This window comes from Symphalangus syndactylus, chromosome 20, assembly GCF_028878055.3.
Source record: "Symphalangus syndactylus isolate Jambi chromosome 20, NHGRI_mSymSyn1-v2.1_pri, whole genome shotgun sequence".
NCBI classification, from domain to species: Eukaryota; Metazoa; Chordata; class Mammalia; order Primates; family Hylobatidae; genus Symphalangus; species Symphalangus syndactylus.
In genome coordinates, this window is record NC_072442.2 from 54,457,081 (window position 1) to 54,483,494 (window position 26,414).

The window sequence follows — 26,414 nt, forward strand, 5'->3', positions numbered from 1 at the left end:
TGCACTCCAGCCTGGTGACAGAGCGAGAATCTGTCTCAAACAAACAAAAAAACAAAAAAGAACACTAGAATGGACAATATTACTCACATCCTTCTGAGATTTAAAATTTTAGCATTCAGTGTTTCTAGACTATATAGTACACCGTCTCTTTTCTCAACACTACCACAGAGGAGTTCCTAGGTAGGGTTCCTACTTCTGTGTGTAGTGACATAGATTCCAATTTAAAAGGTAAAAACAGGTACAGCAAACCACCATGGCACATGTATACCTATGTCACAAACCTGCACATTCTGCACACGTATCCTGGAACTTAAAGTAAAATTAAAACATAAACATAAATAAAAATAAATAAGTAAAAGGTAAAAACAAGAAGAAAAACCACACAGAAAGGAATTCTCCTGGAGTTTGCACATAGCCCCTTCCCTTTCTCATGTGCCCCAAGTTTGATCTGACAGTGGAAATAGCAACAGTTTTGAATTCCCATTGTTGACTCCTTAGTAGCTCTTCAGGGAGCAGAGGTTTGCCAAGGTTAAGTGTCTTGCTCAGAGTCATAGCTACTGAGTGGCAGAGTTATGAGCACACAGCAGGGAAGAGATGAGCACACACGTGGGAAGATTTCTATGGAACGTGTGACCCACAGTTGTCTCTTCCTCTAAGCAAGAAGCAAACCCCTTCTCAATGACTGACAGAATGATTTGGCTTGATAAAACTCATCCGCCACTGTGTAGACAGGGTCTACTCCTCAACCAATTCATTCCCACCCTCCCAACTCACCATCTCTGTCTCCAGTTTTATCTTCATGGCATTGGGAGGTAATGGGGCTAGGAGAAGGATGAATATATCCCTTGCCTTTGCCTGTTTGAAGTCCAAGGTGTGACATGGCCCTCTAATTAAATGCACCCGCCCATGTGGGAGACAGGATTGGAGACCGCTTTCCCAGTCCTCTAACTGTTCCTGTAAAGCTCTAACTCTAGGGCACAAAATGCGGTTTCTTTTACTGTTGTGACTGGGAGGCTGGTAGTTGTGTTCAATGGAGTGTGGTTTTAATTAATCTTCAGCATTTGAACTTTAGCCAGCCTAACAGGGACTCCTCAAACCATAGCTGGTTGTCTGTAGATGCTGGGCAGTTTTCGGGTGCTTGACATGTGCTGTCGGTTTTCAAGTTGTGTCTCTTTTGTCTTCTATAAATGTCACTGGCGGGGGTGGGGAAGAGTGGGGAAAGCAAGTGACTTGATAACATCTTTAGAAACCAAGTAATGAGCCATTAGGAGGACTAACAATAAATAAATGCATTTTCCATCCAGTGTCTCTGTGGCAATCCAGAGAAGCACATGACTAGGAAAATGTAATGAAAGCAATTGTAACTCTTTCGGTAGAGAGGTAATTACAGTCTATGGCTGCCTGACTGATGAAAATTACACTGCTTATAATAAATTGCCACACAGCTAAGTCTTTTCTGAAGTCCTTAGTATGATTTGTGTTTGTGCACTTACTTAAAACATCAGGGAACAATTTATAAACATGAGTCTTTTTGGACACTGCCAGGATCGGCATTTACGATTAGAGAGCCTGTTTAAGGTTTCCTGATTTATAGGGGATAGATCATATTTTCCCCGACACTCTCATGGTCAATTACAGACCTGCATGGTGCATTTGGTAACTTAAAAGCAAATTTAATCATCCTTTTTTTTTTTTTAAATTTGTGAGCATGCCAAGTCAAAAAAAAATTTTCTGAGACTGGAGGAGAAAGATGTTTCAAAGACAACTTACTACTGATGCGGACAGGAAGCAATATCAAGCCCTGTTTTGTCTTCTTCTAATAGAAACATTAGGAACTTCCTTATGGAAATAAAGGGCCCTGGGCTGAGTACCTGAGCGCCCAAGCCCTTGTCAGAGGAAAGTTCAGAGAGGTCAAATGTGTTTGATGTCATTGCTTCTCAGACCACAAGAATCAGTATGGTGCATCAGAAAAAGCACTTGACTAGAAGTCACAGAGAACAGATTCTAAACCTACTGGTGCAATTAACTAGCCCTGTGATCATAGACAAATCCGTAAGTTTTTCTGCTTTCCAGTTTTCTCATCTTTCTTTTCTTTTTGTTCTGTTTTATACAGGCAACAGAGGAGAAAGTTCGGAAAAGGAATATTTTCTTTTCTTTTCTTTTTTTTTTTTTTTAGACAGGATCTCGCTCTGTCACCCAGGCTGGAGTGCAGTGGCACGATTATAGCGTACTGCAGCCTCAATCTCCTGGGCTGAAGCCATCCTCCCACCTCAGCCTCCTGAGGAGCTGGGACTGTAGGAGCATGCCACCATGCCCAGCTAAGTTTTTTTTTTTCCTATCTTTTTTTTTTTTCTGGTAGAGGCAGAGTCTCACTATGTTGCTCAGGCTGGTCTTGAACTCTTGGGCTCAAGCAACCCTCCTGCCTTGGCCTCCCAAAGTGCTGGGATTACAGGCCTGAGACACCGTGCTCGGCCAGTTTTCTCATCTTTTAAATGGGGGTTGGACTATTTGGGATCTCCATCCTTTTGGACAATAGGTCAATGACTCTGCCCCAGCTCAGGCATTCTTAACCCTAGCTGAATGTTAATAACATGTATTAAAAATACTCAAGCCTCACTCCCGATGAATTAAATCAGAAGATATGGGGTGGGTACTGGTGCTTTTCTATTAAAAGAATTAGCAACACTACTCAGGAGATTTTAATGAGCAGCTGGAGTTGAGAGCTCTGCTCTGTACCTTTTACATTTCTGAAGCCCAGATGGCTAGAACCAGTAGAGGCAAAGCCACAAGAGCAGGTTGTGCTTGTTCTTCCTCAGAGGTCCTAAGAACTGAATCAGCTCCTGCCATCCTATCTGAAGCAAGACCTGGGTCCACTGCTGCCTATACTCGGCCTTCTTTCCTCTTGGAACACTGGAAAAGAGAAGCAAATGGAGGGGGTTGGCAGAGACAAGGCTCCTAGGATGGGCTTTGTGTGGCTGTACAATTTAAACTGGTTTTCACTGAAGCCACTGGAAGAGGAGTCTTAACATTCCATATTTCAGAGTTTCAGAACCCCGTGTGAAAACCAGACAGGCCAGGTGCTGAGCTGGGTGGAGCCACTGAGCATTCAGCAGCAGTGATTTCTCTGCCCATGCCTTTCTTCCTGGGGATGCTGAGGGAGGTGATAAGGTGCTGGGCTGGACCCTGCTTATCCTAGCTCCCACGAATCCACGGTGTACATATTTTTCTAACACTGCCTTTAGAGGCATCGCCTTGGTAGCTTGAACTTGGCCAAGGGAGGAGCATTTACACAACAGAAATTGGCAAATGTTACAAATCAGCACCTCCCTGCTCCCTACCTTCCAACTGGCTGTTAAACATTTATCAGCACGCCACTGAATTGAAGTATTTAGATGATCCTCTCCTGCTTTGACAGCTGAGACCTTTTTATATATATGGGGAAGAATAGTGTCAATACTTACATATTAGCTTTACCTCTGCTGGCAGGCTATTACACATTGGGAAGGCAGCAGAGTATGTTTCATACATGTTGAACTGTGTAAAGTTACCTGAGAGAGTGGGGTTAACCTTAAAAGAAATAGAAAACATGGCCTGTTCCGTGGATGACTTCAGTCTTAATGGGAGATCTAACATTCATTGCTGAAAACAAGAGCAGTGATTGTCCAAGTATGGTCCCTGGACCAGCAGCATCTCTTGGGAGCTTGTTAGAAATGCAAATTCTTAGACCCCACCCTAGACCTATTGAATCAAAAACTCCCAGGGAGGGGCTCAGCAGTCTGTTTTTAACAAAGGTATTCAAGTGATTTTGATGCACTCAAAACTAAAGTTTTGAGAACCACTGATCTAAAGAAAGTCATAAGAGAGAAGAAAATGATGTACTGTAAAAATGCTACAATGTCAGACATAAATAGTTGTGGCACAGTCCACGTGGCCCACAAAGCCTAAAATATTTACTGTCTGCCCTAAACAGAAAACATTTGCCAACCCCTGCTCTTGGCCATTATATAGAGAATGCACACACACACACACACACACACACACACACTCATAAACATTAATGAGTATACATGAGTATCAAGGTTCTGCAAAATTTATATACTGCTATTCACAATTTCATCTTGAAGGAGCTATCATTACCTGCTATCACCTCTTCCTCACCTCCCACTCTTTCCCCACATCTCTGACATTTTTCACTCCCTCAAAGTTCCTCTTCCCAAGGTTGCGAAAATCCCTCCTTATTGCTAACATCAAGAAATGCTTTTGAAAATCCTAAACTCTCTTTCATTTTCTGAATCATTTGTTACAGCTGATTTATTACTTCCATTTTGAAACATGTGTTTTATTAGCCTCTCTGACACTTTCCTGGTTGTCCCATCCCTTACGGACCCTTCTTTACTCTGCCCCCGAAGATAACTCAGGCTGGGCTTTACTCTGCCCCGAAAGATAACTCAGGCCAGGTGCAGTGGCTCACTCCTGTAATCCCAGCACTTTGGGAGTCCAAGGCAGGAGGATCAATGGAGCCCAGGAGGTCAAGACCAGCCTGGGCAACATGATGAAACCCCTACTATATGAAAAGTAAATTTAGTTGGACTTGGTAGCATGTACCTGTAGTCCCTGCTATTTGGGAGGCTGAGGTGGGATGGCTTGAGCCAAGGGAGGTTGAGGCTACAGTGAGCCATGATGGTACCACTGCACTCCAGGCTGGGTGACAGAGTGAGATCTTGTCTCAAAAAAAAAAAAAAAAAAGAGAGAGAGAGAGAGAGAGAAATCAGAAGGTTGTGTCTATGAAACCTCAGGAAAAGAGTCCTTTGAGAAGGAGTGGTCCATATTTTTGCAAGCTGATCCTGGTCAAGGAACATGAGAATTAAAACATCATTTTCACTGGGTACGGTGGCTCACGCCTGTAATCCCAGCACTTTGGGAGGCCGAGGCGGGCGGATTACTAGGTCAGGAGATCGAGACCACCGTGAAACCCCGTCTCTACTAAAAATACAAAAAAATTAGCTGGGCGGGGTGGCGGGCGCCTGTAGTCCCAGCTACTAGGCAGGCTGAGGCAGGAGAATGGCGTGAACCCGGGAGGCAGAGCTTGCAGTGAGCCGAGATCGCACCACTGCATTCCAGCCTGGGTCAGAGAGCGAGACTCTGTCTCAAACAACAACAACAGCAACAACAGAAACATCATTTTCTCAGGGCTTGGTTCTATGTCCTCTGCTAACATTATGCACGTGTTGATGTTTTCACTCTTACCGAAGGTGTCAGTAACCATCTCCACACAGAAATTCAGGCCCGCAGATACTCCTTCTCATAGGGTATCTTTAGTTGACTATCTCCCAAGCACCCCAGGCTGGACATATGTTCCTTTGAAGTCACCATCTCCCCTCCAGAAATCAATTTCCCCTCTGCTGTTTCTACTGCAGTAAGTGAAACCAACATCTATCTGCATGCCAAAGTTACCAAATTAACCTGCCTTTACAGGGTATCTTTCCACAACCAAAGCAGTTCGGTAAAGTGTTTTGCTGACAAAACAAGAGCCTTTTCGCTGACAATACAAGAGCCATTTTCCTGTGAATCACTTTCCTTCTTTTGCTTGCAGTTTTAAATCAGAATCAGAAACTCAATGCCTTGAATAATTAGGAAAGGAAAAAAAATAACAGGTAATAGAGAGTAGTGGGGACTGTGGTGCAATGCAAACGCAGAGTGTATATCTGCCCTCCCCTTGACCCACCAAAAACCCCATGCAAATTATTTAAATTTTAAATTCTACTTCAGCCAAGTGTAATACACCCATAAACTCAATTTCTTTTTTATAGGCCCCAGCTTGTTACCCCATTTTAAACTAAACTTCAAGGTCTTCCTACATGTAAGTTAAAAAACTGAGCTCATACTACACCTGCAATTTTCTTAACCATCTGTTAAGCTTAAAGCCTTGTGATGCTGGGCGCAGTGGCTCACAACTGTACTCCCAGCATTTTGGGAGGCTGAGGTGGGAGGATCGCTTGAGCCCAGGAGTTCATGACCAGCCTGGGCAACATAGCGAGACCCCCATCTTCATAAAAAAGAAATTTTAAAAAGCCTTGTGAATATTTTTCCATGTCATGAGTATGTTGTAAATGGTGTTGAATGGCTGATACTAGGTAGGTGCCATAATTTACTAACTAATTCTTCTTTTGATGGAGTCTTTGATCTTACTAGATATGTTCCCCTCAAACTCAGCTTGTCTAAAACGAAAGTCACCTTATTGACAAATGTTTCCGGGAGAGAAGTCTTTAGAATTTGAAACATCAGAGTAACCTCTGTGTTTTCCTAGGAGCTTGCCACATGGTGCTAAACTGTCCTTCAGAAAAGTGATATGAATTTGCATCCCATCAGGCTGATAGAAGAGCACCTCTTCCTTAAGAGATATCAGGTATTTTCATTTAAAAATATATATTTTTTAACTGGATAGGCAAAAGGGCATTTCATTGCTTCCCTTTGTGTTTCTTTGATGACTGGGTAAGCTGAACACTTACCTTACATCAAGTTGCCTGGAAAGAGACCTGAGATAGATTGGCTGCCTAATGCCTGTTGGGCGGCAATCTCAGTATATCACCTGAAAGAGTGAGCCAACCAGACAGGGCAGGGGAGAAGCTGGACTGGGAGCTGGGGTGGCTTTTAGTGTTATCCTGACTCAAGGCAATGAGACCCACCCTTTGTAGCTCCTCCTTGGGCCGGCCGTTGGGTGCAGGCTCTCCCAAAGGAGGGACGTACCTTGGGAGAGGCAGTGTGTTAGTCTGTTTTCACATTGCTATAAAGAAATACTTGAGACTGGGTAATTTATAAAGAAAAATGGTTTAATTGGCTCACGATTCTGCAGGCTATACAGGAAGCATAGTGGCTTTTGTTTCTGGGGAGGCCTCAGGAAACTTAACAATCATGGTGGAAGGCTAAGGAGAAGCAGGCACATTTTCATGCCCGGAACAGGAGGAAGAGAGAGAGGGGGGAGGTACTGCACACTTTAACAGCCAGGTCTTGTGAGAACTCACTCATTGTCATGAAAAACAGCGCCAGAAGACAGTGCTAAACCATCTCCTGGACCACCCCCATGATCCAATCACCTCCCACCAGGCCCCACCTCCAACATTGGGAATTACAATTTGACATGAGAATTGGGCAGGGACACAGATCCAAACCATATCAGTCAGCTGCTTTTGCTGGAGGAAATGTCTAGACAGGGACTCAGACATTGCCCCAGACAGCCACCACTCCCAGCAGCAGGACACTGTGTGCCGTACAACACCTATAACACCTTGTGGCATAGAGTAAGCACAAATATTTGTTGAACAAACCAATAAATTCCTATTTCTTCTTTGTTCATGTCTTATATCCCTTTATTTTCTATTGCATTTTTTTCTCTCATTTCTTTGTAAAGAGATACTTTAATTTTAAAGACATTAGCCCTTCCTCATGTAGTAAAAGATTTTCCCCTATTTGCTACCCACCTTTTGATTTCATTGGTTTCATTTTTGTGATATATAGACCTTCCTAATTTTTATATGGTCCAATCTATCCACCTTTTCCTTTTTTTGCTCATATGTTTAGTAAATCTTTGCAATCCCTAGATCAGAGAATGCTTACTCATGAATACTTTTTTCAAGTTCTTTTAGGTTTTATTTCTTACATTTAACTCTTCAACCCATCTGGAAATTATTTTGGTTTAAAGCATGAGGTAGAGATCTAACTTAATTTTTTTCTCTGAAGATCCCTTTATATCACTCCAAGGGGTGTGGATTTTATTTGGAAGTTGATAGGGAATCCCTGGAGAAAGCTGAGCAGGGGCAGTGATGTGATGAGGTTTGCTCTAATGGAAGGCTTGCAGCTCTGTGGCACCTGGATGCATGCAGATGTTTTTGAGTAGTGGGCTTTCCTGCCTCTCCCACTGCACTATGTATGGCTTTGTCTACCTCCCCGGAAGGCTGCCTTTGCCTTTCAGTGATTAAAGCAGGGTCCACTGACACTTCAGGAACTCATCAGGGAAACCCATCATGAATTTGCTACAATTCAGCACTTGCCAGAAGCTGGCTGGAGACGTGATGTGTGTAAGAGGCTGTTGAGGGTTCATGTTAAACATCCATTCATCTACATTCTTTGAGCTCAGGCCCAGGATTGAGTTTGCTCTGCAGAAAGCCATGTGTCTGGTCCGTATTATCTTAGTCCCTTTTAGAAATGCTTCCACTCTGTTAAGATTTAGTGCTGTTTCCCTAGCTTTTATCTAAGAGCCGTGCAAGAAACACCCCTTTTGAGAACCTTTCTGTATCTTTCGTTAAAACACATGGCAACTGCGGCATGATTTTTCTTTGTTTCAAGAAAATATTTTACATGTGTTTTAAGATTAAAATTTATCTCAAATTCTTCTTGGGATTTATAAACAACAAACATGCAGATTGATGATTAAAGAGCTTGTAAGAGAACTCTGATAAGTCTTTTGAACCTTAGGAGAATCTGTCTTAGTCAATTTGGGCTACTAAAACAGAATATCATGGATTGAATGGCCTCAACAACAAACATATATTTCTCACTGTTCTGGACGCTGGGAAGTCCACAACTAAGGCGGATGTGATGTCTGGTTTGCACTCAGCCTGGTTTGCTGGTAGCAGCTTATTCCTTGTATCCTCACATGGTGAAGAGAAAAATGACCTCTCGTGTTTTCATAAGGGCAATAATCTCATTCATGAGGGTTTTACCTTCATGATGTAATTACCTCCCAAAGATCCCCCTCCAAACACCACCACATTGAGGATTAGGATTTCAGCTTATTTGGGGTAGGGGAGAGACATCAAAATTCAGTGCATAACATGTCATTTGGGCTCTGTCCTGTTGAGGATCCCAGAATTTACCTACTGACTTACATGAGTTTTGTCTGATCAAAAAGCAAGAGAGTCCTGTCTTGGTGGAAGTCACAGAAGTCACAGTGTCCACCTAGCCCACCTCCATTGACCTCCCTAAATCCTTTTTTTTTTTTTTTTGAGACAGAGTCTTGCTCGGTCACCCAGGCTGCAGTGCAGTGGTACAATCATGACTCACTGCAGCCTGGACCTCCCAGGCTCAAGGGATCCCCTTACCTCAGCCTCCTGAGTCACTAGGACTACAGGCACTCACACCACATCTGGCTAATTTTTTCTATTTTTTTTTTTTTTTTTATAGAGACAGTGTCCTCACTATGTTGCCCAGGCTGATCTTGAATTCTTAAATCTTTCTGAAGCCTAATTCCATCTGGACTCTGGTAACATCCCATGTGATTCCAGAGTACCCTGACCATTTCATAGACATTTCGTATGGTAATATGATTTCTTGCTCACTTATTAAAGCCCTTCTAGGGCTAGAGCTCCCTGAGGATGGGGCCTGTCTTCTCCATTGTTCTATTCTCAGTGCCTGGCAGTAGGCCTGGCGGTACCTTAGCAGGTGTCCAATAAGCATTTATTGAATGAGTGAATGGGACATGGCGAGGAAGACTGGATATAGGGTATTCTAGAGCTGGAAATGGAGACTGGAATTAAAAGGAAAAATGATGAAAGACATTTTCAGAGTTCCTTGGAGCAAATAATTTTCATAGGTATTTCGTTCTTCATTCCTTCATTTCTTCATTAATCCTTTCATTTTACCATTCAGTCCTTCATTCCATCGTTCATTTCTTTATCCTTTTTTTAAAAAAACTAATTCACAATATAACTACTTTTTGCACATCTACTCTGCCACCTGCTAAAGAAACTGATTGGAAATCTCTAACGCAGAGACCAAGCAAACGAAGCCCCATTCCTGTTTTCATACAGGAATATGAAATTGGTTTTCCATCTTTAAATGTATTTTTTGAAAAACAAAAGAAGAATAATGTTTTACGAGGTGAAATGTAGACGAAGTTCAAATTTCAGCTGTCCATAAATAAGATTTTCTTGGAACACTGCCAGGCTCATTTGTTTACTTATGGGCTAGGGTGGCTTTCACACTCCAAAGGCAGGACTGAGTGCTTAGGATAGAGATGGCATGGCCTATAATGCTTAAGATACTCACTTCTGGCCAGGCGCAGTGGCTCATGCCTGTAATCTAAGCACTTTGGGAGGCAGAGGCAGGTGGATCACCTGAGGTCAGGAGTTCGAGACCAGCCTGACCAACATGGCAAAACCCCATCTGTACTAAAAATACAAAAATTAGTTGGGTGTGGTGGTGCGTGCCTGTAATCCCAACTACTCAGGAGGCTGAGGCAGGAGAATCACTTGAACCTGGGAGGCGGAGTTTGCAGTTAGCCGAGATTGCACGATTGCACTCCAGCCTGGGCAACAGAGCAAGACTCTGTCTCAACAACAACAACAACAACAACAACAACAACAACAAAAACTTACTCTCTGGCCTTTTACAGGGAACGTTTGCTGACCATTGATCTAACAGATAAAGTGCACACTCAAAACACAGGGCACATGCCCCTGGTGTTTAAATGGCAAGGGTGAAATGGCAGGAAGAACTGACTAGGACCAAGAGCATTCCTAGGCTGGGGTAGGGGGAAGTTCTACAAATATCAAGAATCAGATAAATTCTGGGGCAGGAATAGGACAGTTAATCAGCCAGTGCAACTCAGGGAAGAAGAAGCTGAGGTTCAAGAAGTAGCTGAAGTATGAATGACCATTGGAAATTGAGAAGGGTCTAGGCAAACATGCTTTCCACTTTGAGAGGCAGAGAATCAGCCTAGAGCGATATAACTAAGGAGGAGCCACCACCTCATTCCCATAGCAGCACCAGCCTTGCCCTGACCCCTTTCCTTGGGCATGAGTGGGCAAGGCTCCCAGAGGGTGCCTGCAGCTGGGGAGGGATCCCAGTGTGCAGCTTGTGCCTCAGGAAGGCTGGGCCTGGGTCCGAGTGGGAGATGAAGTAAGAAGAAAGGGAGGATGGAGAGCAGGCCTCCTGGCAAGTTCATTCACTGCCAAAATAGTGGGAGGAACTTCTTGGAAAGATATGAAAGCTGAAATTTACAACACAAGGAAATGTATTGAAGCTATTAACAAGTGCCTCCATAGACTTCTGTCTAGGATTGTTAAAGTACTTATCTCCTTGGCATCTGAATGCACTAACGTGCACATGAAATATATGTTGCAGGATGGAAAGTAAATAACGAGGTGGCAACCGTTTCAACTCTTGATTTCATACAACATCGGTTCACACAGTGGCAACCCGCAATTTGTTTAGGGAGAGTCTTACCATAAAGGGGTCTGACATTCCTTTGAGATTTGAGGAGGAATAAAACCTCATCAGTGCTTTGGGTAGGATATTGATTTTTGTTCCATTTCTCCTTGGCAGATAAAGAAAACTGAGTTAAGCGTGTTAATGCAGTAGAAGTCGGAATGTTAAATACAGGTGGTTCTGCACCATTAGCCTCGAGAAACTGTCAAGACGTTTTATTTTCATACGGGTGTAGTCCAAATATTCATTTCAGTAAGAGGGAGCTGGAACTGACAGCCCCTCAATTTCATAAGGAAGTAAGGTGGCCGTTGCATATTTTTATCTGTAAATGGTTTTATTCTGCTTAAATATTCAGAAAAGAAATAACTCCTTGTGGAAGCTGGGTTCTGCCAGGGAGTTCTTAAACTGGTAGGAATTTAAGAGTGGTTGATGTATAACCTTTAAACAAATTGATGCAAGCTTTTTAAGAATGTAATGGAAAAGAAGGGAATGGGGTAGAGACATTTTTATTCCAATGGAATAAAAAAAGGAAATCACAAAGAAATGTAGTTTAAGTAGCTTAGTCTGTCTTCTGTCTCTTTACTGATGTGATCAAGGAAGGAAGAGGAATAAGAAAATCATACGAAGGAAGTCAGGACCTAGCCATTCCATTCCACTTTGCTTCTCTCTCTCCGCCACCAGAGAAAAAGAGAAAGCTTTGCATTCTCTAGAGTCTGGGTCCTTTCACAGCTACAAGAGTCCGTAAGATGCAGCTTGCAGAAAATAGAATTTGTTCCTATAATTTTGGTCTGATCTCTGCTCTGATCCACTACCTACTATCTATAAATCACTTAATTCAGTTCATTCTGAGCTTCCAATCTAGTGATTCCTAACAGTCTGTTCAAAGCTGTTCATCTGAATTTCTTTTCCGCTTCCCGTCCTTGCTGTTGCTGATTATAAAGCAACAACCTCAGCCAGGTGATGAGTCCAGGCGGAGGGATGTCCCGTTTGGAGGCTTCTTTTAAGTCTCTCTCTACCGTCAGCAGCTGTTGTCCTTGTGTGTTCTTTTTTTCCACTTGGCACAGGAGGATGCATCGGTGGCTCTGGGGAGTGGCACACCCGATCGCAACGTGGGGATATGGCATGGATGCTCCTATACAGATGCAGCTGCCCAGTCGCACATCTGGCAGATAGCCCAGTATTTTGCTTTGATGTGTTTCCTTTCATTTTATCAGGAAATTCTTGGGGCTGGTCAGGGCAACCATTCAGCTGCCTCCTGCCTCTCACTCTGGACGCAGGAAAATCTAGAGCTCCTTCTCACACCATTCCCAGGCCCACAGAAAACTCTTAACTCCACTTAGAATCTTATCTTTAAATACACCATCCACTGTTTTCCATTTTCTTTTTTGTCCCCAGGGCTGCCACTTTCAAATAACAGCTGGGAGCCAGCCTGTCAGCCTTCCTTTCCTTCATATGTATACCCCCAAATTTTGTGGGTATCTCTACTTTCTTCCTTTCCCTTGATTTTCCTCAAGCTCCAGCTGACTTATCACTCTATTTTTTAATTGCTTTTTCCATCCTTTTTACGGTGAAGTTCTTTTTTTTTTTTTTTTTTTTTTTTTTTTAAAGAAAATGACCAAATGACCAACTTGGTGCTATCGGTTCTCATGTATTCTGTAAGAATTTTAGTTTCACAGTCAAGAGTTAGTATTATTTTGCCCTAGAAATTTGCTTTTGACATCTTTGCTGTTGGCAAAGTGTATTTGCCAGTTAAGGAGGAGGGAAACCCAGCAGAGAGGTTGAGGGGAATAGGACAGAGATTGCTCAATGAATACTTCACATGTCCAGGGACTTTCCTGTGATGTTTTAGTAAATTAGTTTCTGTAGCAAAGAGTCACTGATGGGATTATATGACATCTAGTTTTTGTCTTGCCATCTACTTAACAAAAGAAGTTACACAGCGTTTCTGAAGCACCCCCACAAACGCAGTCCTTCTGCTGACCACTGGAGCTGCTCCATTGCTCCTGCTCCATTGCTTCTGCTCCATTGCTCTGCGGGACACATAGAGAACAATTTCCACCTTCCTCACCACCACCCCTTTCCAACTTGTTTTGTTCATGTACTTTTTTCTCTGCCTCTGGATAAAGTCCTAGAAAGTTCCCAAAGCTTTTCTGGTTATTTCTTTGGGGGTAATAATGATAATACAACCCAGGCCAGCCTAACGTCAAAACGCTGGGCTCTTATTCAATTTAAAAGTTCTTCCCTCCCTCTGCTTGAGCCTGCCTGGGGCAGCTCTACCCCAAGTCGTGGAAGGAAACACAGCCTGGCTTCTCCCTCATGTCCTCTGGCTACCTACTCCTTCATTCACTAGCTGGGAAGGTGACGATGAGCTTGGAGGAGAACACAGTCTCATGTGGGTGGTGCGGCTTTACCTGGCATTGGTATGCCGTGACTGTGTCACAGTGGACATTTTGACATCTTCTCTTGTGTATATTTTTGAGTTTTTTATCGCTCCCTCCCATGCAGTCTCCTCCATGCTGAGCTCTGCTACCCCACAGTTCCTTGAGGAGGTGATCCCTCAGTTACCCAGCTATTTATGATGCCTTTGTCTCCTGGCTTCTGCTGACCCACTTCTCCATTGGGGTCACCTTGCTCCTGCAGCTTTCTCAGGTGGGGTCTGTTTCAAAACAACTCATGGCTGGGGCTCTTTCAGAAGGTCCTCACATGACCCGAAGCGACATGGATGCATTGCTACCTCAACTCTGAGATTTCAGGCCATTCTCTTTGCTCTCCTGCCCTCCTCCTCCTGCCCAAAGCCCGTTCCACTCATTTTTTTCAGGCGTGAGACAGGTACTAGTCCCTGTGTCTCCAAATTCCATGGGAAAAAGTCAAGTGTCTGAGTTACTCTCCTGATGAATATAGATGAAGGGGAGGGAGGAACACTCCACTTCTTTCCATGTTGGGTGAGAGAAAAGAAGCACTGTTCTTTGTAAAAAAACGTTCTCTAATCTTTCTCTTTATCCAGTCTCTGGGCTTCTCATTATTAACCTTGAGGTGAGTAATGGGGGAATGCAAGCAAATGGGATAATTTGGGACCATTTCTTGTGCAGATGGCTTAGCGCCTCACAGTACATGAGGGGTAGTGTTGCCTATACTTCTTGCCCTTGTGGTCTCTGCAAAACTGAGATAACAGGAAAAATATTTCTTGCCTCTTCAACCGCTCTAAGAACGAGTTGCTTATGCAGACTCTCATAAGGCTGTCCTACAAGAAGGAGTGCTTGATTCAAGTCTCATTTGATACCACGGGAGGGCCGCTCAGGAACACACCTTCCTGTTGGCTCTTCTTCTGCCCCTGCCTACCCCATCCTCCTCATTCCTGCCCCCTGGTGCTATGCTTCCTAGTTCCACAGGAGACAGAAGCCTCTGCTTTCTGGGGAAGCCAGGCAAATATAACTTCTAAGTGCAAAACACTGCTAGATGTCATAGAGAAAGGAAACATGGTTCTTCTCAAACCACTCTGCCTTTGGAAGTACTTATGAGGTTAACTACAGCTGAAGGACGGCAAGTAGGGAAGCATCTCCCTAGGTAATCTTAGGACACTCCTTGTATAGCTCTTCATGGTGCCTCCTGGGCCGGGTCGCTAAGCCACTCTTTGCTCATGATTTGGGCTATAGCAATAAATTGAGGAAATAAGGGCTTTCCTTGGGAAGATCCAAGAGTCTGCATTTGAAAACAGTGAGATCTCAGGGATAGCATCTCATTTCTTTAATCTCTAGATTTAGCTCCCAGCACGCAATAGACTTACGAGTCCATTAGGTGACTGGAAACGGCCACTCGGGATGAATTGTCCTTTTCTTTATGCTCCTTGTCTTTCTAGGCCAATGAGGTTAGCTCTGAGTGTAAAACTTCTGACTCAATTCTTCATTCTCTTCTGCAGATCACTTCTTAACTCTCCACCAAGCAGGAATCACAGAGATGAGAAACAAGCCTTTCATGTTCAAGGTTACTAAATTTCACACTAAAACAGGTATTGGAGCACCCATACCTTCTCAAACACACACACACACACACACACACACACACACATACTTCCACATTCTTGGATAAATTTTCTCTTATTAGAACTAGCTGAAACTCCCTAGGAAAATTAACTGTTGTTATAAAGAAGAAAATGCTATTGGCCTTGGCCTCAAGATAAGAGTCAGCCATAGGAGACTGGAATCGTGCTGGGAGGAACGCATGTCCCTCTGGGAGTAGCTAAATCCTGGCCACTCTGGCATCCTGCCCAGATGCACTATCTCCAGATGCCTTGGCCTGGGATTTTGTTCAGTCGGGATGCTCCTTCTCAGCAGTGGACACAATGTTTTGATTAAGTCCAAACAAGAAGACTGAATGATTATCCAAGGAATTTGGGACTGTCTCTGGTACTAGAGTGGGATATATTGACCTCCACAAAGGTTCTGTCATCCCTTGATTTGTTTCAAGTTAGCATCTCATTAGTGATGAGTGCAGAACCAAATAGTGTCAGGCAGAGAGAATCACTTCAACTTAAAGAGCATAATGAGAGAGTGAAGAGTTAGTAAGTCAGGCTCACAGATTCTGTGCTTCTCTGAAGGTAAAGAGGGAGAAGGAACATCAGTAGAAGTATCAGGACAGCATATAGAACCATCAGGAGAAATGGGGAATGGTTCTTGCTCTGCCACTAACTCATGAAATGACTTTAGATGAATGACCTAAATTAAACTCTCTAGGCTTAAATTTATTTATCTGAAAGTGGGATGACTGAGCTTGATCAGGGCATGTGCACTTAATTGTTAACAGGGCAAGTAGATAACTCTCATGGATGCGGTGCCCAGGTGTGGGTACGCATAAGCGCATTGGAGCATTAGTGTGGATGCCCTGAGCTGTGTGCCTCTGAGCCCATTCCACTCCCCACCCCATGATAAAGAGAGCAGCAGACACTCAACTTTAGCCTATTGTTGCCATGAGGAAATACAGACTCAGTGTGATCAGGTGTTTCCACTTTTAAATTACAAATCCAGATTTATATGTGAAATCTCCTAATTTTTAAAAGCTGGCTTAAATTACTCAAAAACAATTTTTAAAACATCATTCAAAAAAGCAACGAAAACCTGTCTGTAGGTTATATCTAATTTTTGGACCTCTACTTTATGGACTTTGAACTAGGTTGATATTTCTAAAGTGTGTTACTGTAGAACAAGATAATAATAAATGAAACCAGTAAAAATCAATCAATCAATCAATTGGTCAATCAATAACTGGAAATAAGGGTCCTGCAGTCAAATAAATTTTGAACACACTGGATTAAACAACATTAAAAAGGTTTCTTTATTGTAAGTCTTCTCAGAGCCTTTATTATTCTAATGTTCTCCTTACAATATGGTGGCCATCAGCCAAGTGGCTGTTTAGCACTTGATATGTGGCTCATCTATGTTGAGATGTGCTGTTAAGTGTAAAAGCATGTAAATGTGGTTTATTTTATTGTTAACTTGACCGGGCACATGGATGTTTGGTTAAGCATGATCTCTGGGTGTTTCTGGATGAGATTATCATTTGCATCAGTAGACCACAGAAAGCAGATTAAACTCCCTAATGTGGGTGGGCCACATCCAATCTGTTGAAGGCCTGGATAGAATAAAAGGTTGAGCAATAAAGAATTTTCTTTCTGCGTCTGACCATCTTCAAGGTGGAACATTGGTCTTCTGCCTTGAGACATGGACTCAGATCGGAACTATACTATTGGCTTTCCTGGCCCTCCAGCTTGCCAACTACAGATCTTGGGACTTCTCTGCCTTCATAATTAATTATATGAGCCAATGCCTTGTGATAAATCTCTCTGTTGCTGTGTGTTTGTGTGTGCATGTGTGTATATTTGTAGGTATAAAATAAATACTTTAGTAAACCAAAATTGACTTAAAAATATGGCTTCTCAAAAATTTTAAATTACTAGTGGAACTTGCATTATAGTTTTCCTAGACAGTGCTGGTCTAATGTTGGGATCATCCAAAAGGTGGATAAAGTATGAGCATTTCCAAAATTTATTTGACTTCAAATTCTTTCGATTCAAGGAGCAACTCATGAAATTAGTATTCTGTGGAATATACTTCAGAAAAGTGATCCAGCTCTGAGATATGACTTTTTTGATATTTTGAGAGAGGGAGGAACAGAACAACCTCTGGATTTCCCGTTTGCCTTCAATTCTTGTCAATGGTCCATATAGTGGGCTCTGGGCACTTATAACCCTTTAAAAACTTCTTCGCCTATTTCTTCATCCCTAATTAAAAACATTGATCAAGTGTGCTGATGAATAATTGGCATACTATAAAAGTCATCCAATATGATGACTTTTGACAAGTGAATGTACCTGCATAACCACAATCAAGATGCAGAATTACAAAAAATTTTTTTATTATACTTTAAGTTCTGCGGAACATGTGCACAACGTGCAAGTTTGTTACATATGTATACATGTGCCATGTTGGTGTGCTGCACCCATTAAGTCATCATTTACATTAGGTATATCTCCTAATGCTATCCCTCCCCTCTCCTCCTACCCCATGACAGGCCCTGCTGTGTGATGTTCCCCATCCTGTGTCAAGTGATCTCATTGTTCAGTTCCTACCTATGAGTGAGAACATGCGGTGTTTGGTTTCCTGTCCTTGCAACAGTTTGCTCAGAATGATGATTTCCAGCCTTTTTTTTTTTTTTTTTTTTTTGAGATAGGGTGTCACTCTGTCTCCCAAGCTGGAATGCATTGGTGTAATTTTGGCTCACAGCAACCTCTGCCTCCCAGGTCCAAGCAGTCTCCCACCTCAGCCTCCCAAGTAGCTGGGACTACAAGGAAGTGCCACCACACCTGGCTAACTTTTGTATTTTTTGTAGAGATGGCATTTCCCCATGTTGCCCAGGCTGGTCTCAAACTCCTGATCTCAAGTGATCTGCTCAGCTCAGCCTCCCAAAGTGCTGAGATTACAGGCATGAACCACTGCGCCTGGCCCAAGACACAGAATATTTACATTACCCTACAATGTTCTTTCAAGCCCCTTCCCAGTAAACCCTCACCCCTCAATATCAAGCTGGTATAACCCCCATCTGCTTTCTCACACTGGTCTTCTTACCTCTGATCTGTGCTCTCTGTCTCTCTCTCTCCTTTTGGCTCCCATTGTTTGAATCTAATACAGTTATTCTATCTCTCTAGAGACAGGTCTTTTCATTCTCAAACTTGGATCTGTTCTTTTGGCCATTCTAAGTAACTATCTTATTAGCCCAGCAGCCTTAGTTTTCTGAAACCCTACTTGGTATCCACCTTCAAATCAGATTCTTTTGAGTATGGCCTAATTCTTTCCAAAGGGAGAAACCAACCAGGTGGTTGTGAAAAGCCAGGTGGTGCATTTTATTGAATGTGACCAAATGGTGTTTCTAGAGCCTAGAATTCTACCTATCATGCAACCCCAATTCAATTCCTAGTTTTGTTTCCATTGGATAATTGTGATTGGGTGAGCTAGTCTCTGCCATAGAAGGATGGTTGAGGCACATAGAAGGTATTGGGGCAATAATAAAGAGAAAAAGGGAGCCAAGCAGAAGGAAGTTGAGGAAACGATGCAATGGAGAGAGAGGGGAGAGGTACTGCACTCTTTTAAACAACCAGCTCTCTCATGTGCTAACAGAGTGAGAACTCGCTCGTTATACAGGTAAGGCATCAAGTCATTCATGAGGCATCCACCTCCATGACCAAAGCACCTTCTATCAGGCCCCACCTCCAACATGGGGGATCAAATTTCAACATGAGATTTGGAGGGGACAAATATCCAAACTATATCAACAGGGAAGCAATGGAGAAAGTCTTGTGCGCCATGCAAGTGGGTTTACATTTTCTCCTGGAAAAGTGATGAGACCCTTGCAAACTTTGAACCTGTGACTTGGGGTGTGGCCTGACTGTCAGAGAGTCTCTCTGAGAGTGCTGTGGGATTGTGTGAAGGGCAGGCAAGACCAGTGCCAGAAGGGCTAGGAAGGAGGCTGTTGGCATGGTCTGGGCCTTTTTCTGTTGATTAATATCCATTTATATATAGCCCTCACACTAGGAAGTCAGTCTGATCCCCTGGCTTCCCTCCAGTCTCTGTAACCTTCCTCAATACCAAGACTATACTGGGGCCCCCACTGAGGGGGTGAGATGTGTTTTGAGCTAGTCAAGGCAGAAAAGTACCACTGAGGATTTCGATGCTTCAGGATCTTAGGTTTCCTAAGTGGAGGTGGTTCATGCAGTGAACCACCTCATGATGCAGGTGGTGGAATATCAGGCATTTACCTGGTGAACGTGGTGGTGGAATGTCTCTGAACAGGGTGTTTGTTTCAGAACTCTATGAAGACCTTTTAAAATAAAATGCTGGTATTTCTAGTGAAGACTGTTTCCTACAATATCATCACTATGGGCAGCTGTCTATGAATTCTAATGGTGCTACCTTTGCTATCAGCCATTTTTCTTCCCTTTTGGCAGATTACTTTCAAGGCTAATTTGAGTCATGTAATGAAATCAGTCTGATTTTTTAAAATTAACTTTGATTTATCATAAAAGTGATGCATCCTTATTATAGAAAAAGTGTCACCTTTTTATGACCCCAATTACTGGGCTTGGGCACTGACCCGATTCATCTTCCCTGTTCCCAACTGTCTGTTGCCTGTTTGTAAATCTCAAATCCCACTCAAGGATTAAGATCTGGTGCAGGCTCTGGAGAAATTTACAGAAAAGAATTTTCAACACTTACTCCTGTAAATTCTGGAACATTTGGTAAATATGCATTCATTACTTACAGTAGCACCTCATAAAATTGCTCTGGAATCCAGATCTGGCCTCTGAGAAATTTCAGTGAAAGTGGTTTCTCCAAGTGAGCTGGGGCTACTCAACAGACTGCTGGCTCTTCCTCAAGCTGGTTTTATCTCTAAGGGAGCCAGGTCCTGCACAGAGTTGTCTCCTCCTCTCAAAGATGATCTGGAATTAGCAGTGATGACTGCATTTTCTCCACCTCTCTGCTAGACAGGAAGCCTCTTCATGAGATACAAGGAATCTCTTCATTTCTTTGAAATCAGTCCTTTGCTTCCTAGAAGTATCTATGGAGCAGAAGCACCACAAATACTGCCTTTTCCTTGATGCTCTTCTCTCCCTAGGAGGCTCACCAGTTGATTTTTATTTTTCTGATTTATGTGAATGCAGAAGTATCTTTGCATCTAAGCCCATGTTGATGGGATCAATGGATGCTCAAGTTCCATTGGCAGGCTGACCACTTTTCCACAGGTTCCAAATGCTACTCCTGACAGAGACATAGAAGAGACACCTGGCCCATCTCCTTTGCTTTAGAGATGAGAATGATAAGAGCAGGGGAGACACTGGCTTACCCGTTTACCTTCATGCTCCTGTTCTCAGCTCACACATGGCTTTGGCGAAAAATGGGCACAGTTCCTCGAAGGGCAGCAGAGACACAGTAACAAGGTAGAAGCTACAGTCTTTCAAAGGGGATCCAGCTGCACCCTAACAAGGTCTTTGCAGCTTTGTCTGGACCACTCAGTAGAGGCTTCCAAAATTCTCTGAACTTGCTACTTGGCTAAAGCCTTTAGATCAAGACCCCGGAGAGTCACACAAACCGACCTTTGGTTCCCCTGACTTAGATTTGACTGCATTTCTATGGATACCTCTTTCCCAACTTCCACTCACCTCCATGTTTATTTTGCTTTAATCTCCTAACAATTTGATGATTTCATCTCAATTCTTAGCTCATCTCACACTGCACCCTTGGGTTGGGTGTTTTAGAGGAGTTATTGTCAAGTTTTTCTTTTAAGCAATGACATAATCCTTACCTAAAATAAAGTTTCTGCAGATTCCCTGTGTGTAAACAGATGCAGATATGAAGAACCTTCTTGACTTCGATGTGCCTCAGAATCACCAGGGAGCATGTTAAAAATGCCCTAGGATGCTTCACAAAGTATCCTGTGGAACTCTCCAGATTCAACATTAGAAGGTTCAAGATTTGGTCCAGGAATGTGCATTTCAAGCATCCTCAGTGATTCTGATGCAGGATGTATTTCATGAATTTTAAAAAAATCCTAAGTAATCTAATTCAATTAGTCCAAGACCATGTCTTGAAAGATGCTCTCATATGATATTGAAAAATTATAGTTTATGAAAATACTCCTTTAGAGGATGGTTGGTTGATGAAGATACGATCCCTGTCCTGAAGGCACATAGACTCTAATAAAAGGTGCTGTGAGACAGACTAAGGGACTCCTTACACAACTAGAATGTTCTGAGTTTATTCTGGTGTTATTGCTTAGAATAATTTTGCATAAGGGACTGAGAAGGCTTGTGGGAGAGAATTTACTGGTGGCCCAGAGAGTTGGGTACACAAGTTTGACCCAATTATTTTGAGATCAGTTGCACAGCATGGTGACTATCGTTAATCATAATGTATATTTCTTTTTTTTTTTTTTTTTTGAGACAGAGTCTCGCTCTGTCGCCCAGGCTGGAGTGCAGTGGCGTGATCTCAGCTCACTGCAAGCTCCGCCTCCCGGGTTCACACCATTCTCCTGCCTCAGCCTCCCACGTAGCTGGGACTACAGGCGCCCGCCACCACGCCTGGCTAATTTTTTGTATTTTTTAGTAGAGATGGGGTTTCACTGTGTTAGCCAGGATGGTCTCGATCTCCTGACCTTGTGATCCGCCCACCTCGGCCTCCCAAAGTGCTGGGATTACAGGTGTGAGCCACCGCACCTGGCCGTATATTTCAAAATTATTAAGAAAGCAGATTTTAAATGTTCATACTACAAAGTAAAAAAATGATAAGCATGTGAGGTAATGAATATGTTCATTAGCTGGATTTAATTATTCCATAATGTATGCATATATCAAAACATCTCATGGTAAAGGAGGAGACAACCCTTCACATTGTCTTTTGCCCAATTTCTGCCTCCAAAGGAAGAAAAAGTAAAAACTAAAAGGCGGAAATGAAATCCAGAAGCAGACAGCCCGGCGCCACACCCTAGGCCTGGTAGTTAAAGATCGACCCCTGACCTAATCCGTTATGTTATCTATAGATTACAGACATTGCACAGAAAAGCACTGTGAAAATCCCTATCCTGTTTTGTTCTGATCTAATTACCAGTGCCTGCAGTCCCGAGTCATGTACCCCCTGCTTGCTCAATCGATCACGACTTTCTCACATGCACCCCCTTAGAGTTGTGAGCCCTTAAAAGGGACAGGAATTGCTCATTTGGGGAGCTCAGCTCTTGAGACAGGAGTCTCACCGATGCCCCCGGCCGAATAAACCCCTTCCTTCTTTCACTCTGTGTCTCCGGAGTTTTGTCTGTGGCTCGTCCTCCTACAATGATACTTTATAAATACATATAATTATTATTTGCCAACTAAACATAATATTTTAAAAATAAAAAAAAACAATAAAAACCAAGGTCCCACTGGGAGGAAAGATGCCATGCCCCCAGGGTCTACCACAATGCTTGACATATAAAGGGCATTCAACAAATATTTCCTTTGAAGGGATAAACGAATAAATAAGTTAATGAGTGAGGGTGATGGGTAATATTAGGTGATGTGACGGTTAATATTAGGTATCAACTTCACTGGATTGAGGGATGCCTAGATGGCTGATGAAGCATAGTCTCTGGGTGTATCTGTGAGTGTGTTGCCAGAGGAGACTGACACTTGAGTTGGTGGGCTGGGAGAGGAAGACCCGCCCCCACGGTGGGTGAGCACCAGTCAATAGGCTGCATTATTTAGCCACGAATATAAGAAACGGTTGGGCTGGGAATACAGAGTTGCTTTGAAGCCCAGAGGGTCTGTGTCGCTTTGAATCTGAAAGACTAAACCAGCTGCTGAGCAGATGTGATGCTGAGGGGATGAGATGCCAGCGCATTGCTCAGCGGCAAGTGGCCTGGAATAGACAAAGGGGAGAGTGGCAAGGTGCCTTTATGACTCCAAAAGGTAGTGGCACTCAGCATGTATGTCACCCAAGAGTTCTTTCAGGACAGGAGAACAAAGTACTCTGAAGCAGAATCACTGTGAAGCAGATTCACCGTGCACTGACTGGTTACCAACTTGTCTGAGTCTGGTGAGACAGAACACACCATGCACACAAGTCACATGAAATAGATTTATTACTTTCTAGGCAGCAAGGGACAGCAGAAGCCTAGTGTTCATGATGTGTCGATCCCACAAGCCTCAGGAAAGCTGCCTGGAGAGGACAGTCTTGTCTGTGTGTGCCCCGCTAGCACTGCAGCTGAGGGACACCAAAACAGCCCTCCTTGTGTTCCCATGTATTGCCCCATGGACATGACATGCTGGGCTAAAGCATTGAAGGACATCTTGTTTCTGGGGGCAGGCTTTGAAGAGGAACAGAGCTCACCCTGCTCTTCCCAGTCCGTCCATATTTCAGGATGTTCCATTCCCAGCACATTTTACAGTTAGTCTTGGAACGGCAAGTAAGAAAGTGAGGAGAACTGGATCAGTCTAAAGCTCGGGAGGCTGAGACAGGAGAATTGCTTGAACCTGGCGGAGGTTGCAGTGAGTCGAGATTGCGCCACTGCACTCCAGACTGGGTGACAGGCTGGATGCTTAAATTGTAGTAGTGTCCCTATTTTAACCATAATATCTCTTCCAAACCGGGGGACTGGGCAGCTTGGTACTACTAGAAATTTCTGTGGAAGATTTGTTTCTCAAATTGACAAATCAAAGGAGAGGTAAAGAATCTTGTTTGTGGCTTTCCTTCCAATCCCATAACACCCATGGACCAAGGGGAAAATTTTTCTGCATAAGCAGTAAGGACAGGGTAATTCATCCCTGTATTGAAAAGAAACTGAATTTGAGTGCCTCTGATGTCCAGTTACCTGGGGATACTAAGTAGTAATTACAGTGTTACAGGACAGGGGTGGTGAGGAAGACCCTGGGCCCTCTCAGTCTTCATCTAATTCCTCCTTTTGCACTGCTAGAGTTTTGCCTGACTGAGCCCCTTGGTGGGAGCAGGGGCAGTCAATTCTCCAGTTTCAGGAGTCATGACTGGTGCCTTCCATTGATGGCAGGAGCCTGGTGGAAGCTTAGTACATTCCTTTGCCCAATGCCCATTTTTCTTGCATTTGAAGCAAAAGCCTTTGCCAGCATTAAGAGCCCATTATGGCCACTTGGTGTTTACCCCATGCAAAAGAAGTCATGGCCTACAATCATTCTGATTGGTTGCAGAAAGCAACCGATCAGAGGCTGAAGTGAGGTTATGAAATTACACTCCTATACAAACGTCTGATTCATTGCTTTCTGCAATCAATTTTCCATCCACCCTGCAGAAAAGGGCGGTGGTTTATGGCCCTTTGGGTTTCCCTTAAACGCTTTTTGGGCATTCAGGGCATCACCAATGATGTCTGCCATAATTTTGGCTTGCTGTTTTTCTTTACTCTGTTCCCTTTTTCCTTCCTCCAGGTAATAATACCACCATAAAGGTGGTATTAATTAATGGTGGTATTAAGAAGTTGATTTTGATTAGTTTGTGGCCCCATCTGTAGCTTTCGCAGCTTATGTCTGATAGCTGGGGTGGATTGACTAATGAAATGCTGTGCCATTAATATTTTGCCTTCGGGAGAGGAAAGGTCCGGATTAGTCTATTTCTTAAAGGCTTCCTTCAGCCTGCCGTAAAACATGGATGGATTTTCCTTCTTGCTTTGTGTAACCTCTCTTACTTTATCATAATTTACTGGCTTAGTTATTCCCTTTCTCATTCCTCCAAGGAGAGCCTCAAGAAATTTAGCCTGGTTATTCATTCCCATGGGGGTATTATAGTCCCAATTAGGATCAGTAGTGGGAACTGTATCTGGGCTCCGGTGATTGTCTTGAGGGTTTTGAGTGAATAATTCATCCACTTCTTGGGGTTGGGGTGGTGGCCTCAAAGATTCATTCCTTTTCTGAGGGAGTGCAACAGGTTGCTAAAATGAATTGAACATCTCTCCATGAGAGTTCAAAGGCTAAGGTCAAAATTTGGAACCCATCTGCACATTTCCTAGTAATCTCAGAATAGCTTCCCCTTACATTGTTGTATATCAGTTATAGAGAAGGGGGCCTGCACTAGGATGGGCCCCTTGGTTCCTGCTACTTCCCTAAGGGGTAGCAGGGCTGGAGGGAGAGTTGAATAAGGTGTTCCCCTCCAAGTGTGAGGGGGACTTACTAGGGTCCCCAGTGTTTGCTCCTGGGTTTTAGCCTCAGGAGCACTTGGCAAGGGGCTGTATGGGGGCAGTTGCTATTCACCCTGAGAGCCAGGTGGTCCTTGTAAAATGGGCTCATCTATAATATCGAGTTGTGCCTTAGAACTTTCCTTTAGGGGGTGGGTTCTGGGAGTTTTGCAGATTGTTAGGTTTTGGTATAGGGTCATGAAAGCCTGTATTTATGGGATTTCTGACCATTTGCCCTGCCTCTTGCAAAATAGTTCTAATTGCAGGATGGTGTCATAATGAAGGCTACCGTTGACTGCCCATTGTTCTTGGCTGGGCAGCTCATAATGGGGCCAGATAGTATTGCAGAAAAAAAGTACATACTTCTTCTCTTTAGATTGTCAGGGTCAAATTGCTTCCAATGGTGGAGGATGTAGTCAAGCGAGGAATCAGGTAGAATAGATTCAGAGTTGTCCATAGTGGCCTGGAAAAGAGAAGAGGACTTTGAAAAGTGGAGGGTTTATCAAGTGACTCAAATTTTACCTGGGTCATCCCCCTGGAAAAATTCTAGGCCCTGACTGGGGTCCCCAGGGGTGCCCTCAGTTTAGGGTCCTGACTTAGTCCATCAAATGTCTCTGAACTTAGAGGGGTGCTGGCACCACTTTGGATTGGTTCCCTTCACCACTGATGACCTACTATGAACTTTCCTCAAGGTTTTTCTATCCCACTTAAAGCAACCTTTTAACTCTCTAAATTTAAGTGATAAACCCACCCATCAGTTCCTACATAAATCTCTTTCTCATGAATCACCCCCAACCCATGACCCACATACACCACCGACAACATGCCTGGACCCTGCGACTTGTCCTAAACAACTCTCTCTTTAAACAACTAGTTGTATAACCTTTTTTGCATAGCTAGGTGGGTTTTTTGTCCTTTGCCAGTCAAGTAGGGGAAGGGAAGAATTTAGCATAAGAAAAGAAGGTTCAAATTGCCTGAAACCTGTGTGAGTTCGC

The 26,414-nt window shown here is 43.4% G+C and overlaps 1 long non-coding RNA gene across 1 annotated transcript in view; it reads left to right on the forward strand.

Annotated features, from left to right (window-relative positions):
* The window catches only part of LOC129469995 (uncharacterized), a 148,103-nt gene that overhangs the window by 101,598 nt on the left and 20,091 nt on the right, over positions 1-26,414 (forward strand). Inside the window, exon 3 of the long non-coding RNA XR_008653134.2 lies at positions 6,308-6,406. This is a non-coding gene — a long non-coding RNA (uncharacterized lncRNA). The remainder of the gene's footprint in view (positions 1-6,307; positions 6,407-26,414) is intronic.